This window comes from Gopherus flavomarginatus, chromosome 7 (genome assembly GCF_025201925.1).
Source record: "Gopherus flavomarginatus isolate rGopFla2 chromosome 7, rGopFla2.mat.asm, whole genome shotgun sequence".
NCBI classification, from domain to species: domain Eukaryota; kingdom Metazoa; phylum Chordata; order Testudines; family Testudinidae; genus Gopherus; species Gopherus flavomarginatus.
The window spans coordinates 111,269,224-111,287,355 of NC_066623.1; positions in this window are offsets into that span (position 1 = coordinate 111,269,224).

Consider the following 18,132-nt stretch of genomic DNA (forward strand, 5'->3'; position numbering starts at 1 on the left):
GGGAGAGGTACTGGATGTGGTTTCTCTTTGAGGTTTGAAGCATGCTGGGTCCAAACAATGGGTCCTGCTTCTTCGTTAGGCACAGAGCGTGAACATCAGACCATCTTTCAGTTCCCTGAGCTCACTTGCTATTTACACTCTTCCAAGCCAAGGCTGCAGGGCTTGGGGGTTTTGCTTTTTGCATCAGGGAGGGTGGGAGAACAGCTATCGTTGAGCAGTGACCGGGTAACGTCACATTTCAAATCGCACGAGGGTCCGTGTGCAGGCTGAGAAAATGATGGTGGTTAGTGCTGCTGCTCTGGGGCTATTTCTCAAGATGAGGGAAGGAAATTGAAGGAGTTGGCTTTCCCTTCTTGACAGGGAAATCAAAGGGATAGTATTACACAGCAGTGAAGCAGGATGCAGCATTGCTTTAGCTTGGCTTAAGCCAGCAGGTTGGGGTCACTCATGCACTTTGTAGTTAGGTTCCACTCTGTGGCCAGCAGCGTGGCTGCAATTTATATGATGCCTCCATCAACAAAAACCCGCTAATAGCCTTCAATCAACTTTCCAGTTAAGCCACTGGTACTATAGACTGCATGAGGCTCAGTGTCTTCAAAGCCACAGTCTATTGCATGGGGACCTTTTCCTTTGGACACCTGGAGATCAGGGAAAAGCATCTCAAAAACATACAGCTATTTGCTGTGCAAAACCAAAATGGTCAAGTAAGCTGCACCTAGCTTAGTGTCTCTAAGTGCCTTTCTGTTTGGCGAATGGTAAAACCTAATGTGTTAAACTTTTCACACACAGTTACATGGAAAGGAAATTTACGGCATGTTCAATCGCAAATCACAGAGGAAATGCCCTTGCATTCCTAGGGAGAGGCAAATTACACCCCTACCCTAATATAACGCGGTTGTGGAGAGCCGAAAAGCCCTACCGCGTTATAGGTGAAATGCTGTTATATCAAGGTAGCAGTGGTAGGGCTGTAGCAGTGATTTAAAGAGCCTGGGGCTCCGGCCGGGGGAGCCCCAGGCACTTTACATCGCCAGTGGAGCCTCGCTGCTGCAGCCCCGGTGTAGCGTCAGCAGGGTTCTAGTGGTGATTTAAAGGGCCTGGGGCTCCCCGCAGAAGCCGGAGTCCCAGACCCTTTAAAGTGTCGCCAGAGCCCCGCTGCTACCGCGCTATATGCGAACCCGTGTTATATCAGGTCACGTTATAGCGGGGTAGAGGTGTAGTTGTGTGAGTGTGGGGGTGAGAGTTCCCAGCAACTCCGCTCACTGCTAGAACTGACCCAAACGCCTTTCTAGACTCTTTGACATTCAGCTAATCCTGTTTAAGACACAATGAACAACAAACAGGTCTGAGAGGCTTATGGTGGCCTGTGTTTCTGAGGAGACCACTGCAGCATTGTGTACTAGTTGGAGTTTCCAGAGGACTGATGGCTTCATGGCCAGGTAGCAGGTATGTCTCATGGTTGTAGTCCAGATGGGAGGTAGAGGGCAAAGGAGTGTCTAAGTAAGGCTAGCTCATTGCCCACCAGGGTGGGACTGAACCTCCTTGTCAATTGAGAATTGTATAGCAGCATCTGTGAGCAACCTTCCTGTGAGCTTTGCATCAGCAAGGAGTCCAGGATCACTCCTAGACTACGAACTGAACTGACCAACTGTGGGTGTGCACCTTTTACCAGCGGACACCGCACTGAGGCTGCAAACTCTTCAGTGTACTTTCTTTTGCTCATCAGCCTCACCTGGGCCTAGCTTGGGTTCAGGTTCAACCAGCTGTTCTTCATCCATGAGCAGATCTCCTCCAAGCCCTGGGTTCTCAATGCTAGTGGTATGACCATGGGTGGTGAAGGATAGGTACAGCTGTGTCTCATCTGTGTATTGCTGGCACTTAAGTCCATGTTGTCTGACCAGTTCATCTCATGACTGCGTAGACAGGTGAACTTGGTGTCTATGTACATGAGGCATTAAAAACACGCACTCAGTGCACATGTGTATTAAACACTATTTAAGCTTCCTTTCTGACACAGCTCTACCAACGCATCTCATTCCTGACCTGTGCACCACCTGCTGCTTCAGTCTTGATCTCCATCCCTAGCTCTGCCAATTCACTTGACTCCTTAATCTGGGGGGAAAGACCCCTATGCCAGTACAGGGCCGCTCTTGAGCAGAGATGGCCAAATTTTGTGGTGGATTTGTGGAGTGGAGAAACATCCTCTAGAGGCCAGTAAGGAAATACCACCCTTGAGAAAACCAAGTACTTGAATGTAAATCTCCAGAACTGCATTAAGTCTAGGTCACCTCATCCTCCTAGCGTCATGGCCAGTGGTGCTTGGTCTTAAGCCTTCATAGGCCACTGCTTCCTATGTAAAATACAGAGCCAGGTGTCCTCTTGTGGCTGCATGTTTGGCTGTTGGTCACCTGCAATGGGACACTCTCTTACTTGGAAGTTCCTCCAAAAAGCCCGCCCCCTCCCATCTGGGCATTTTGTTATACCAATTATATTAGACCAGTAAAAACCAGCAGGATCTTATTAAAGGGGACAAGACAAAGATGCCACATTTATTATGATAACAATTTGATTCATGACTAACAACTAATATCTTAATTCTTATACACACACATTATACCTAATACCTATACACACACACACACACACACACACACACACATCCATCAGATGTTCTGCAGCTGCTGCATAGTTACCAGTCCTGATAAACACACATTATACCTAATACCTATACACACACACACACACACACACACACATCAGATGTTCTGCAGCTGCTGCATAGTTACCAGTCCTGAAGATACCTTAAGTTCATGGCTTGATTTTGTAGCTTGGGTTCGTAGCTTGTGGCGGCTAACTGGCCAGGAAAGCCGGGCACAAGGACAAGCAGGATCACTGATGTCCTTCCATGTTGGCAGCAGAATGTTACCCAGAGTCTCTCATCTCACCCTTCTTTTTTACAGGCTTTTAGTCTGGGTTCAAAGTCTATAGGTCTTGCTGTGTCACGCTGCCTCTGGGTTTGGATTGATCACCCATCAATTGCAGGCGTGACTTTCAGCCTTGAACCCGGCTTTGATCTTCCTTCTGTTGTTCTGTTGTCCTTTTCTTTTTAGGATGGATGCTTCTTACTTTGTTTAGGGCTGTTGTCTAGGTCTTCAGCCATTGGTATTTGAACTTTATCTCATCAGGACAGGCTGGGGCTGGAGGTTGATTCCGTCATCCATACATACCTCATTCACACATCTAAACTAAACTAATAAGATTACAGCAGGGTTTGCAAAAATGAAGGTTGGTGGAAGTTTTTACAAAATGGAGTGAGTGTTTTAAAATGGGGTTTGAATTACAATATGGCAAACAGTGAACAGAAGTTACAATGTAGGCAAGTGTAGTGAATGGTGAACAGAAGTTACATTAACAATTAAAAACAATTTCATTTATCAGTTCTACAATTTGACAGACACTTCCCCACCTTCTCTGTTGACTCTATAGTGATGAGTTTGTGCCCATCCATCTGCTTTACCCACTTCCTGCCCCACCTGGTTACTGTTCCGTGCTGCTGCATCCCAAGTCCATGCCCGGGTTTCAGGCAGATCTTCCATGGATTCCAGTTCACAGTGCTGCCGGTTCCCTGGTTCTCAAGAATGGGCTTTATTTTCCTGAGTGGCTTCTGAACATCCATGCTTCCATTCCTTTGGCGCACCGTCCCTGCATATCAGAAATTGCATTCAGCCCACGACTGGGTGGCCATCTTATTCATCATACTGACCCAGTTCTCCACTCTTTGGCTTTCACACTCATTTCACATCACACTCCTGGCTACTTTGCCTAACTTTCAAGGATCTTCACCATGTCTCCTCCTGCCTATGTTGGTTCTCCCCCTTCATCCTACCCAAGCATATCCAATTGCTTCCTTTGCCCATACCTTCATTTCAGGCCACTCTGTATACCTGGATGAGACTCCCAGTTAATATTTACCAGACTCTCACCCTCTTCTTCAAAGGTCTACTGAAGATCCACCTTTTTTTTTTTGTGACTCACTCAAACTGAAATGCCCCCCCCACCCTGGGTTTGTTTGCACTGTTCACAATTGAACAGATCTGTTGCCCCAAAGAGCCGTCCAAGGGCAGAGTGTTGCTTTCTGTGTTGCACAACACCGGGAATATCTATGGCATTCTAACGATGGACCTGAAACAGAACCCTAGCTCCACACCCATCTATCACCTGAATCAGGATTCATGTTTGAACTTTGCAGTTTCTGGGACTCTCCCTGGTAATAGCCTTTATTAAGTGAAAATGACTCTGTTGCATGTTCATCAAATTGTTTTCATTCTAATTGACAGCAGCCAAAGAAAGCCAAGTTCCACCCTGTCAGGAAAGATCCATTCTGTCGCCTATAATTAACTCACAATAGCAACAGTGGCTTCTCCTTTAAAGGGTGACTATGGTAGGATGGCTTGCAGGTACTCTCTTTATCAACTTTCTAAACATAACCAGTCAGATTTATTAGATTAGGCAGTGGCTGTGCAGAGGCAGACCGTACGTTCTGCATGTAGTGGCAAATGTAAGGATGAATATTGGGATGATCTGGGGGATTCTGCCTGTCCACAGCTTATGCATTCTGCTGGGTATTGGGGAATCTCTGGATGTACCTTTATCAAGCTGCAGATACCATTTTTGACGGTGGGGCTGGATGCCATCTCTCTTTTTACCTCCACGTTGGACTGAAATTCCAAAAGGGGATGGCAACACAGGGCTGACAAAGAGGACCCAGTAACCTGAACAGCTCCTATTCAAAGGAGAGCACCCTGGGGCAATGGGATGGCTGAAGCCTACGGGAAACCAGTTGGATCAAGTCTGTCTGCAAGGGGCTGGGCTTTAGGTCGGTAGGATTTCCCCCGAAGCAGGCAACAATGGAACTGGGTGTTGCTGGGAGTACTTACAAACTGGAGGGACTCGGAGACGCATGGGGGAGGGGGGACATACTTTTGTTTAACTGTGGGTTCACCCACGGTAAAGGAAGCAAGCTAATTTGGAGAAGAGAGAGACGGAGCGGGAGACGCCATGATTCTGAAGAAAAGCCTTGTGCAGGAGAACGGCACGCTGGACTCTTTAAAGGACTCTGCCCAACGAACTCTCCAAAGTGGGGAGGAAACTTTGGAAAATGCACATAGGTGGGTTTATTATGCATTTTAGAGCTGTGTATCTTCTGTGCTAGCTAAGTAAAGTTTGTCCATTTGCCTTTTGGCTTCATCACCACGAGCCCCTGAAGAGTGAAACTATAAATCCAGAGCGCACACATGGCAGGAGTTCTGGGAGAGCGTGTTCTCAAGCTATAGGGGAGTCTGAGGCATCAGCACCAGTCCTGGGCGCCCAGGGCAGCTGGGCCATGAGGCCCCCATTTCTGTGAAGGGAGAGTCCGTGCCTAGGAAATATGACAGAGACGCCAAGGAAAAAGTCCAGAATGCAGCCTACTCAGACCAAGGGCAGCTTAGAGCACTACCTAAGCCCTTTTAAAGATCTAACCAGAAGTCCTTTTTGCAAATAGGACGTAGGGTCCTAGGTCACTTAGGTAACATTTTCAAGAGTGCCTATCAGCCTGAATATAAAGTCTAAATCCAGATGCCCAGAGGCATATGGATTTGGGACATTGTTCTGAGGACATTTATAGATTTCTCTCCACAACCACGTGTATTCTCAAGCTAGCTACCAAGTTCCATCCTGAGACTTCACTGATGTAACCACCTGTAGAGAACATTGAGTGTGCAAATACCGTTTTTTTAAAACAGTCTGCTAGAGGGAAGTGCTAGGAGCCTCCAGTCAAAGAGAACACAGGGTTTATTAACAAATGCTATTTCCCTTAAATTCAGCACGACTTGGGTTAAAAGGTCTAATTGATTGCACAGTCAGAAATAGCCAGTTGAGTTCAGTCCAATCTAAGGTAATGCTGAAGTGCTAGGATGATCAGCTGCAGCGGTGGAAAATCTCCTGGAAGCAGAAGGCAGGCCATTCCCAACTTCAGACCCATTCATACAACTTGGAGCATCCTCTCTAAATGTTCTAACCGCTTCCTTTGTTCTTCTCTGGTACCAAAGAAGTCACATTGTTCAAAGGCCTTAACAGGCCAAATCCTCAGCTGGTATAAATCAGTGCAGCTCCACTGACTTTAATGCAGCTTGCCAATTTACATCAGCTAACAATGTGGCCCATTGTTAGGAGTGAAAGGGAAGGATTTCAATCTTATGATAAACAAGCGGAGAAATCCAGATACAGAATCAGGCTACATCTCTTCCACCTAACGTCTCTCTCTCTCCCACCTCAGTGCAGGATTGTTCCCTAGACGTGTATTTTCCACTACTTTGTCCATTCTGGTTTCAAAGCATCATAGTCCGGAATAGCCTTGACATGCAGTCCCCTTCTCTAACCACTACACTCCTCTCCTTTTCCAATTCAAGTGAACATAATCCAGTGGAGTGAGCAGGCGAGCGAGTGATTCAATTCTTCACTCTCCCTCCTTCCCTAGAGAGACTGCACATTTATATTCTGGTTCTTACAACCTTAAATCTACAGTCGATCCTGAGTGCCAAGATGTCAGTTTTCTTCTCTGAACCTGGCATTCTCCTTCCATTAATGTGACTTCCTTCCTGTTTGGCACCTTTCACAGAGCTTAAGGCCAGAAGGGATCATAAGGTCATCTAGTATGACCTCCTGTATGTCACAGGCCATTAAATCTTCCCCAGTTACCCTTGTTCTGAGCCCAATAACTTGTGTCTGACTAAAGAATCTCTTCCAGAAAGTCTCCAGCACTGGGTGAAGAATCAACCATTTTGAGATGTCCATCTGGCCCATGCTTGAAGTTCTCTCATCTCTGGGCCTTTTTACCACATACCCTTTTGGTTGTAGCCATGTTGGCCCCTGGATATTAGAGAGACCAGGTGGGCAGGGTCCAATATTTTTATTGGACCAACTTCACTTGGTGAAAGAGGCAGCTCTGTGTAACTGGAAAGCACATCTCTTTCACCAACTGAAGTTGGTTCAATGAAAGATGTGATCTCACCCACCTTGTCTCTCTAACACACACTTTTGGCATTTCTGCTGAGGGGGTAAAAGTGTCTATGTGGAGATGTGACTTCTTTATTACACACGTCTACAAGAGTCCCATCACCATAGGCTCTGGGCATGCTTTCCATGATTTCACTGGCGGCCCTAGCATTCCAGATCAGAAAAAGAAACACAACCCTTTCCCTGTTTGGAAAATGGAGACAGCCATGAATGGTAAATGAAATCCCCAGGGTTTCATAGCTCAAAAGTTAGTGGGGAAAAACAGATTAAAAGATCTCTTCTGCAGCTTTCTCCATCCATGCTCACATTCAGGCATAAGTGCATTTCAGAATGTTGCAAATTCTGCAGGAAATCGTCTATTGAGCTTGGTCTGCCTTCTGCTTCCAGAAACGTTCATTCTACAAGAGCTAATGATCCTAGCACTTAAAACCTAATCTTCCCTGTCATATCTATGGTGATGAGTGCTTTACAGATACATTAGACTAGATTGAAGTTCACCTTTGGTACAGTTCCAGCTTTCAGCAACTCCATATGGTGGGCTCGAAATGCAGAGATAAGGCCTAATTCTGCTCTTTGAAACAATGGTATAACCCCACTGAAGCCAATAGGGTTGCACCAATGTAGAAATCTGGTCTGTAATCATACAGATAAATTGGATCTAAATCACTGGGACTTTGTAGATAGCATTGGCCCCTGGAAGTCCAGATGGTAGCTATTAGTTACAAGTGGATATAATGAGAGATGCAGACATGTGTCTTTCCTGATCAGATGTCAAGGCCTGTAAACATGCTGGTCAGTAGACTAGTCAGTCCATGAGAACCCCTGGTCACACCAGAAGCTTAAATCACAGGGAAGAAGACACTAATGGCAATGGGCTGTCACAAAGGAATAGTTCCACCTTGCTAAGAATTCCCTTTCAGAGCACAAATCAGTAACATTAGGGGTATTTGCACACTCAGTGTGTGTTGCCCTGGTATCTATATGGTGGTTTCATAACCACTCTTCTGCAATGGATGTCATATGGGTCAGCTGCCCAAACAGGTTGTTGAAAGTGGGGGGAGAAAGATGGAACTCCATAATTAGTTTTTCTTTTCTTAGTACAGGTGTAACACTAACAGATCCCGGTCGTCAGCAGGTAGGATCAAACCTGGGACCTCTGGAGCTTACTGCATGAGCCTCCGCTGTATGAGTGAAAAGCCACGTGTCTCTTAGCAAAAGCTGTAACAGACTCATTCATCTCTAAGTGGTCTTGGTGCCGCTACATGGGACAGAGCACCAGGAGGCGGGTGGGTTACACAGGCAGGGAGTGAGAGAGAAATGGATTGAAGGCCACATCTCTGTACTCCAGCATCTTCTGTGACAGTTGTGTGAGCTGCAGGGGATTGCACTGATTAGGGAAATCTTGGAATGAGGCCACTCCCCAGCGCAGTAGGATGGGTATTAAGTCATTTTTTCCCAATTTGAACCACCCAATGAGAAAATGTATATCCAAGAAAGACCAGATGGGGTTTTCTTGAGATACTAGGGATATGACTACACTACCAGCCAGATCAGCAGGCAGCGATCAATCCAGCGGGGGTCGATTTATCCCGTCTAGTCTAGACGCAATAAATCGATCCCTGAGTGCTCTCCTGTCAACTCCTGTACCCCACCGCCGCGAGAGGCGGAGTCAATGGGGGGAGCAGCAGCAGTCGACTCTCCGCAGTGAAGACACCACGATAAGTCGATCTAAGTACGTCAACTTCAGCTATACTATTCATGTAGCTGAGGTTGTGTAACTTAGATCGATTTCCTCTCTGCCACCCAGTGTAGACCAGGTCTATGTGAGAGATTAACTGTTATATTCCAGCTGTGCCTAGGGGCTGCAAAGGAAGTCAGGGTTCTTACTCTGATGGGGGCTGTCTAAACACTTAGGACTTGTCCCGGTGGACTAGTAATGCACAGCAAGCTGGGGTGTAAATCTCCTGTGCACTAGCCTGGCCATGCGGACATGGTGATTGCATGCTGACGTACTCTCGCTCCAAAGAGGGGTAGCTAAAAATGCACTGGGGAACGTCTCGTGCCTGTTAGCAGCATCCACACAGTCTGCCCGTGTGTGGCACAGTGGAGCACTGTTGATTTACGTGTCAACTTGCTGCCATTATGCGGCTTTATAGATAAGGATGCCGCTAATTATTCCTCTAGACAAGCCCTTATTAAAGGATAGTCCCTTCCTCCAAGCATCCACAAGGCCATGCTGGCTTGAAATAAGGGTGTGCATAACCACAATTGCAGCTGGGTTCACCAGACAACATTAGTACATGCTTCTTGGCCAGTCTCCAGTTTCTGCTTGTTGCATTCTTCCTGCCCAATCGTCACACCACCACTGCTAATTGCATCTGGTTTTCTTTCACTTCCTGTCCTAAACAATTGTATCCTTTCGCTGTGAGCTATTCAGAGACTTGCTGCATTCCACCTCAGAGGTGTCTGCATTTCCCTGGTGGCTGAAGCCATTCTTCTTGGATGAATGCTGCAGAGTTGGAGCATTTACATCTGGCTCTGGAGTTCAGCTGCCATGTCCCCCAACTAAAGCTTGGAGGTGGTCAGCTAGGGGGTTTGGTTCAGCCTATCGTAGAAGAATTCAAGGCCAGCTGCCCTTTGCTGAACTGGATGTAGAGTCTGAATCAGTCTGAGGGCCTGATCCTGCTCTTGTTCAAGCTTTCTGAATGTGCGGAATCAAGCCCTAAATTCAGGGGCCGAGAAGGCTGGATCTGGAATTTTTGGTTCAAGCCCATCTTTAATATCATACAAGACAAACTCCGCCGTCGGTCACACCAGGGAACATTCAGAGTAACTCCACTGTCTTCAATGGAAGCTGTGGATGCACAAGTGAGTGAGCAGCAAGAACAATTTGATGCTTTGGAGGGGCACGTTCTGTACCCCACCCACCCGCCAGGGGCCAGAGGAGCTCGTTGTCCCTATCCAAGCCCCAAAGGAGTTCTGTGCTCCTGATGATTATTGGGGGGGGAGCACTTGTGCACACCCCTGTGTGTATGTGACATAGGCAAGCTTGACAATTTTCGCCTAAGTCATTTGCCTGCAGGCAAAGCTGTTTGCAGTTTACCTGGGAATCTTCTCTGCCTGTACTTTAGCCCCTAGATTATTTTTCTTCCCTCCAGATGAGATTGATTTAATCTGGAGCATCAAACAGGGTTGTTCTTTACCTGAGAAAGAAAAGCCAGATTTACAGCTTACTGGTAATCTTTCCAGTGACTTCAGCGGGCTTTGGACCGGGTTCTTCGTACATCTTTATAGCTGTGTTTTAAAACAGGAGTTAAAGGACCACGCTCCGGGCTAGCACTGGCAAGTCTACTGCGTACCATGGTGCATCCCAGTTGTACGGCACATTTCCAGCCCGTCCAACAGACTGCCAGCCCTGAGCTCCCCCCTCTCCAGATGCATTCTCACACCCACGCCAACAGGTGTGCGTTCATCTAATTGCAGTGATAATTCTAGCTTGATTGCCAAGGCTGGAAGCCTGCCTGGAAACTTATTCAGGGCCCCAGACTGCTACCGATGAAAGGACTGAGGAAGGGATTGTTGAAAACGCACTTAGTGAGAAGTGGTATGTTGGACACAAGGGGCATTCAAACAAATCTCTCTAAGGAACTTATATGGCCTCCCATCACCACAGAATGTGAGTCTTCGATGTATTTATCCTCACAGCACCCCTGCGATGTAATAGAAGGGAAACCGAGGCACAGAGAGGCTAAGTGGCCTGCCCTAGGTCACACGAGATGTCTGTGGTAGGGCAGGACATTTGAATCCTGGTCTCCCAAGTCCCAAACTAATCCCTAACTACTGGCCCATCCTTCCTCTCCGACCACTACAGCTTCAGCCCCACACTACTCACATGTGCCATGTTCTTGGGGAACAAATAGTTAACAGTGCACTCTTCAATCTAGCAGAGAAAGGTATAAAATGATGCAGTGGCTGGAAGTTGAAGCTAAACAAATTCAGACGGGAACTAAGGTGTACATTTTGAACCATAAGAGTAATTAACCATTGGAACAATTCACTAAGTGTGGTTGATTCTCTATCACTGACAATTTTTCAAGCAAGATTGGATGTGTTTTTTTTTTAAAGATCTGCTCTAGGAATTCTTTTGGGGCAGTTTTATGGCCTGTGTTATAGAGAGGGTCAGAATAGATGATCACAATGGTCCCTTCTATGAATTTAGGTTTAAAGGCTTGAACCCCCAGGTGCCTTTACTGCAACTTTCTTGCCACAGAAAGGGAACATGCAAGACTTCCACCAGCCAAGCTTCGCGATGGTGTTGCTTGATGGTGGGTTTTTTTGCCTCAGTCTCCAGTTGTTTGCAGTGTGTTTTCAGCTTGGCAGCTGTCCACATTTATGCACACCTGGGACAGAGGTTCAGAAAACCTCGGCTCTGACGTAGGTGCAGATATAACTTGCCAGATTTTCAGAACTCCACGGGTAGGTTGCACCAGGGCCGGCTTTCTGAAGGGCAGGGCCTGATTTGAATACCCAGCGGCGGTCCGTGGCTTCGGTGGCACTTCATCAGGGAGGATCCGCTCTGGGTCTTTCCTGGCACTGAAGGACCCCCTGCCGCCGAAATGCTGCCAAAGCCCTGGAGCTGACCCTCCCCTACCACCAAAAGGCCACCAAAGCCCCAGAGCGGACACCACTCCCCCACCGCCAAAATGCCACTGAAGCACCGGAGCCCCCCTAGCCCAAATGCCACTGAAACCCTGAAGTGGATCCTCCTCTGCCATCGAAATGCCACTGGAGACCCGGAGCGGACGCCCCCAGCCACCAGATGAGTTAAAAAAAAATTAAAAAGATGCCTAAGGCACGGGGCCCTCTTAGATGTGGGGCCCAATTCCAGGGAGTCGGGGGAATCGGCTTAAAGCTGGCCCTGGGTTGCTCTGTTGAAAATCTGCCCCTATTGGAAGGTGTTTGCCCTGCAGCTGTTACTTCTGGGCTCCAGGGCCCCCTTGACAGGGAATGGGGTAATGCTGCAGAAGTGGCTGGAATCTTCACCCCTCGTATAAGCTGGGGGGAAAAGGGGGATACATACTCCCTCTGTGGCTGGGAGGAATAGCTGGTGGACTAGGGGCACAGAGCATCTCCGCTTCCTTTCTAGGAGGAAGGAGGTGGTATGGTCCTTTTCATAACATATGCAGAACAGCAGCCATTTAACAGTCTTATTTCCATATTCTTTCGTGTCCTGGAATTGATTGCTGTTGAGCAAGGGGAATATGTGAGCAGCGATATGGATTTTTAGGCTGCAGGAAGGTTTATCGCCTTGTACTTTGGTGACTGCTTCCTAGGGGAGCAGCCTTTTAATAGGAGACAAAATTCTCCCCTCAAATGAGAGCTAAGGAGTTGGAGCAATTTCCACACATGGAGCTTGCAGCCCTCCAAGCTGGACAGTGAAAGCACGGTTGTTAATAACATCCCGATAATCGTGCTGTGCACACTGCTAGACGTTTTGCACATGGACCAGGAAGCAGCTGGGTTTTTGGAAGAGTTCTCCAGCTGCTGCCAAAGTTTGGTCCTCTTTGTTTTCTAGTTTCATTTTGTGTTGCCACGGCGATCTGCAGGGACGCTGTTTTAATTTACAGGTTTGCTGTTCTCATCATAGTTCTGCCGGCTCCAGGGAGGCATGCGGCTGCAGGTGGCAGGAGGGCCGTATTTTTTTTCATCGTCATATAATGAAAGTGGTTCATAAACAGAATCCCTTTGGAAACAAGAGACCTAATGCCCAGTTCTGTGGTAGTCCTTATATGCAGCTCTGGCAACATAACAGGGCCTGGGCAGTCGATATCGCAGGCCTGCCAGGTGTGGCTCTGCCCATGCTCATCCCTCAGGCCCCCTCCTGCATCCTGCTCTTCCTCCATAGCCCAAGCCCAGACTGCTCCTCTTCATGCCTTTGCTCATCCTCTCCCCCGGAAGTGGACAGGAACTGGAGCTAGGGCAGGCCAGATGGAGGTCCAGGACTTGGGGTGGCTGGGGCCACTGCTCGGGCTACCTGGTGCTCTGGGGCTGAGGCCATGTGGCCGGCCAGGGGCTGGAGCTGTCCAGCACTGGGGTGGAGCAGGCCAGGACTTGGGCCGGTGGGTGGGCTGGGACTCATGATGGCTGGGGCAGTACTCCTCCAGCTGCAGTGGAGGGGCTTGGGAGGGGAGGGGCAGAGGAGAGGAGGGGCTCTTGATCAGAAGGGGTGGGGCCAAGGGCTAGCCCCGCCCCACCATGCCATGCCACGCCATGCCACACCTCATCTGCAAAGTCTAAACAAGATAGAGGCAGGGCTTTAAAGGGGAAGCAGGACAGTTTGGAAGGGGGCAGGTGGTGGAAGGGAGAAGACCTCTTCTCCAAACTCTGGGGATGCACTGCCCAGGAGCTATCACGTCCCGAGACCTGGAAACACAGACGTGAGCAGACCTACAACAGAGAGACTGGCGGCTGTTTGGGAAGCTCAGAGATTTTGTTTCCCATTCTGTAATTTGCGCCATGGGGAGAAGGGAAACACAGGTAGCCCGTGGTCCGTGTGATGGGGCAGAAGTAGCTGCGTAACAACCCAAGGCGTGGAACATGGCTGTCCACCATCGGGCCCTGGATCAGAGCCTGGTAGAATGAGTGGGCCTGGGATCCCTTATCCACTCCAATAAGACGGGATATCAACAGAAGCCTTTACTTTGGTGAAGGGTCCAGCTGGGGAAGATCCTGACTGTTCAGGGGTCTAGGTTCCCAATGTCCCCATACTAAGGTGAAAGCTCTGGACCCTGGGGGATGCTGCCAGACACATAGGCAGCCCTGGTGGGGAGTGGTCGCCTTGTACAAGCTTGAGGCAGGACATGTAGCACTGGGCAGGCTGTCATAACTTAGAGCAGCATCTGGACTGCTCTAAGTTGCACGGGCAACAGTTTTGTGCCCTACAATGCCCTGAAGGTTACAGATGTCACGTTTCTGCAGGTATCATTCTGCATCAGCAAATAATCATCGAGCACCTAGGTCAGTATAAATATAGGCATTTCCACATCTGACTTTCCAATCTGTGGGCATTTTTCAAATACAGAACCTTTATCTTCCAAGTATTGCTAAGGGCTTTTTCCAGAATGATCCCAGAAGGGTCAAGCCCTGAAATCTTTACATGGTGTTCAGTCAGGACAGCAGTGTGGTCTGGGGGATAAAGCCCCAGGTTGGGACTCAGGAGACCTGGCTTGTATTCCGATTTCTGCTGTTGATTCTCTGTATGACTTGGACAAACCCCCTTACGCTTTCTGTGCATCGGTTTCACCACATAAAACCCGGGATGATGGCTGTTGTCTTTGTAAAGCACTTTGAGATGTATGGGTGAAAAGCACTAACGAAGTGCCCGTTACTACTCAGGCAAAGCTTCCATGTACGCCCATGTGAGCGAGCACTGCCAGCACAGTACTTCGTAACAACCATATAGAGCTTCTTGTCAATAAATCCCAAAGCACTTTACAAAAGAGGCCAACATCATTATCCCCATTCCACAGATGGGGAAACTAAGGCACTGAGAGGTGAAGTGACTTGCCAAGGTCACCCAGCAGGCCAGTGGCAGAGCCAGGAATAGAGTGCAGGTCTCCTGAGTCCCAGTCCGGTGCTCTCTCCTGTAGACAACACTGCCTCCTTATTCAGTGGTGCAGAGACCTCATGCTGATCCTTTGCATATGAGGCAATTTTACCCGATGTGCTTAGACAGACAGACCCAATGTTGCCATCCAGAACAGCTCAGGAGTAGGGGTAGCTCACATTTTTCTATACATGGCATCAGCACGGTGAAATAATAATATTTGTTTTAAGCAATGGGGGAGATTTTGACCCATCACGTGGGGACTAGAGGTGCTACTGTTCACCTACTGCAGCAATTTTCAAGCTCACCTGGGGCGAGCTCAGGAAAGTTTTGTTGGACTCCACTGTGGCCCAGTGCTTTATAGGGGGAAAACCAGGCCAGTCAAGGGAGAAAATCCCTCACATGCAGTATCTTAGGCCTGATGTAAACACGGAAGTTGCACCTGATGCATTAAAAGCTCATGCTTCACGGTTTCAGCTGCAGAGGTCAGGAAGGGATTCCCCCTTCCCCCAGTGTGTTCTGGGGTTTTAGCTCCTTCCTCTGAAGCAGCAGAGATGGCCACAGTTGGAGCTGGAGCAATGGATGGGGAGGATCAGGGCTCTGAGGTGGCATTGAGCATTCTCTCTCCCAGGTGTTTGAGTGGCTGTTTGTTGCTCACATGCCCAGGGTCTAAATGATCACCACATGTGGGGTCCCAGAAGGAATTTCCCCCCAGGTCAGATTGGCGGTGACCCTGGGCAGGGTTTCACCTTTCTCTGCAGCATGTGGTTGAGGTCACTTGCCAGGCGTATCTGGGTATATAACCATTTCCCTTGGGCACTGGTGTACCTTGATCCATCCTATTCTCTACCTATGGGACACAAGAGTCTAATCACCTGCGGGCTGTAATGCTTTGGTCTAATTTCAGCTGTTGGATGTGTGTACGGGGACTCGGCGGTGTTTGTGGCCAGTGGTTGAGCTGCTGGTGACTTATGACCTTAAACTCTATGGCTCTAAAATTGGTTTAAATTTGCCGACACCAGCTAAAACAGTTACAAACCAATAAGAATGCCTTGATTTTTCTTTAAACCGGTGCCTCTTCTATGTATCGCTATGGCCAACTTTCCCCCGGCACCAGAAAGGGGAAAATCACAAAAGATGAGATTCTTCTTCCTTTGCCTTGAAAGACGTGACTCAATCAATGCAATTTTGTCAGGTCTTATGTACATCTGCCATTCCAGTCCTCCTGCGCCTCACCCATGGAATCAGCACATATCCCAGCGTAACCATCTGTTACTTTTTCCTTTTAATTGACTTCAGTGCAATTTCTTCTCCGTATTGAGCTACCGTTCTCCAGCAGGGATGTGAATTATTGACTGATCTGCTTCAATGTTTAAGAGGTTATGAGGGCCATAAAATGACTGGAGGCTGATCAGAATGAAACATAAAAGAATATGCAAAAGTAAAGGTAACTTTCTGCTTGAAAAACCAGGACAGAACAATATTGAAGACTAGAAACAGCAGACTGAAAGGAAAGAGAGGCTTTTATATAGATACAGGCAAAGCATCTTGACCTGAGTTAGGAGTTATATAGAACATCATCCAGGTGGGAATTTAATTGAACAAGGATAATTAGTAGCTTTCCCTTTTTTTCTGGTTGATTTGGTTTGGGTGACGTACGTTGATGTCGTGTCTTGGTACACTAATGATGAAAAGGACCTAATGAAACAGGGGAATAGGTGGACTTGCATAATGAGGCCTAGAGGTCATGGAGGTCAGTAATCTTAGCACTGAATGCTCCCTGGTGTTTACCGTAGCACTCATGGCTTGTTATTTTGAAGTTTCACCATGTGATGCTGCCTAAGATCATTCCTCTGGGGGTGAGGAGGGAGGATTGTAAATGGATAGAGCTGGTCAAAAAAATGTCATCAACACAGTTTTCTGTTGGAAAATGCCATTTTGATGGAACTACATTTTATTGTTGTTATTGCAAAATCAGATCCATTTAAACACAATCGTGTTTTGGTGTAAAACAGGAAAACCCATTATGACAATGTCGTCATGGGACGTTTTGACAATTTTGAAACAAAGATTTGATTTATTTAGCTTTCAAAATGATTTTGAGACATTTCCTTTATATTAAAAAAGAAATTAAATTACAAATGGTCACAATCAAAACAAAGGGGATGGATTGACCCAACATGAGAACCAGGCTAGAATTTTGTTTAACGAAAGGGTTTGAAATCTTGGCGCTGCATTCCAATTTGGGACAATCTTTGTTTTTTGAATTCTCAACTTTTTGCAGGATATAAAATCAACTTTCTGACCAGCTCTAATATTAGCACTTAATAAAGGTCAAACCAAAGCAAATTAGGGCCTCCTTCACCATTGCATCCCTCCAGTAAGTAAGCCCACAAAAGCTTATGCCCAAATAAATTTGTTAGTTTCTAAGGTGCAGGGCCGACTCTAGGTTTTTTGCCACCCCAAGGAAAAAAAATATGGCTGACACACACACACACACACACACACACACCCACACACACACACACACACACACACACACACACACACTGCAGCCCCAGCACCCCTTTCCCCCCCACCAGTGCCCTCTCCCCAACTCTCTGCCGCCCCAGACCTGGGCTCTCCCATTCCCCCCCACTAGTGCCCCCCCCCACATCTCCTGCTGCCCCAGCCCCGGGCTCTCCCTCCCCACACCTGCACCCTCCTTCCGCCACAGCCCTGGGTCACTGGTAACTCACTCCCAGGGCGGGGTCATTCAGCAGGAATTTTGGATGTGCACAAAACACAGACAGGATTGGTTCCCATATGGTTCCCAATGGTTACAGAGCTGCAGTAAAGTGGAACAATTTTCAGCTGATGTGATTGGAGGATATCTGGATGCATATTATAAGACTGTCCTCCATAAATGAAGAAAAGTTGAGGTGCCTTTATTATTCTTTTGTTCCACTCTTTCTTTCTATGAGGAATTTGCCAGTGCAATGTCACTGTCTTCCTTTTAAACAAACAAACAAACAAACAATCAAACAAACAAACAAACAAACAAAAGGCAATGGCTGTTGAAAATAGCAATTCCAGTCCTGATAACCACTGGGAAGCATTTCTTGCTCAATTTTATCCTACTTTTTCTACAGCAAGTTACAGTGGATCAGAATATTTGATTTGGGAGAAATGAAGTAACAGCTGCCCAAACTGAGCTTGAGCACTCCTGAATGTTGAGGTGTTCAAATCTGGAAGGCAGGTGCTGGGTGTGTGTGTGGGGGGGAGCCTGTGGGCTCCGTGGGGGGAGCACGGCAGCATGTATGCAGCAGCATGTCTGGTGCTGCGTGGAGCCAGACACGCTGGTCTGAGTGGCACAGTAAGGGGGCTGGGGGGGGGTTGGGGGCAGTCAAGGGACAGGGGGGCTTGGATGGGGTGGAGGTTCGGGGGCAGTCAGGGACAGGAAGAAGGGGGGGTTAGATGGGTCAGGGTTTGGG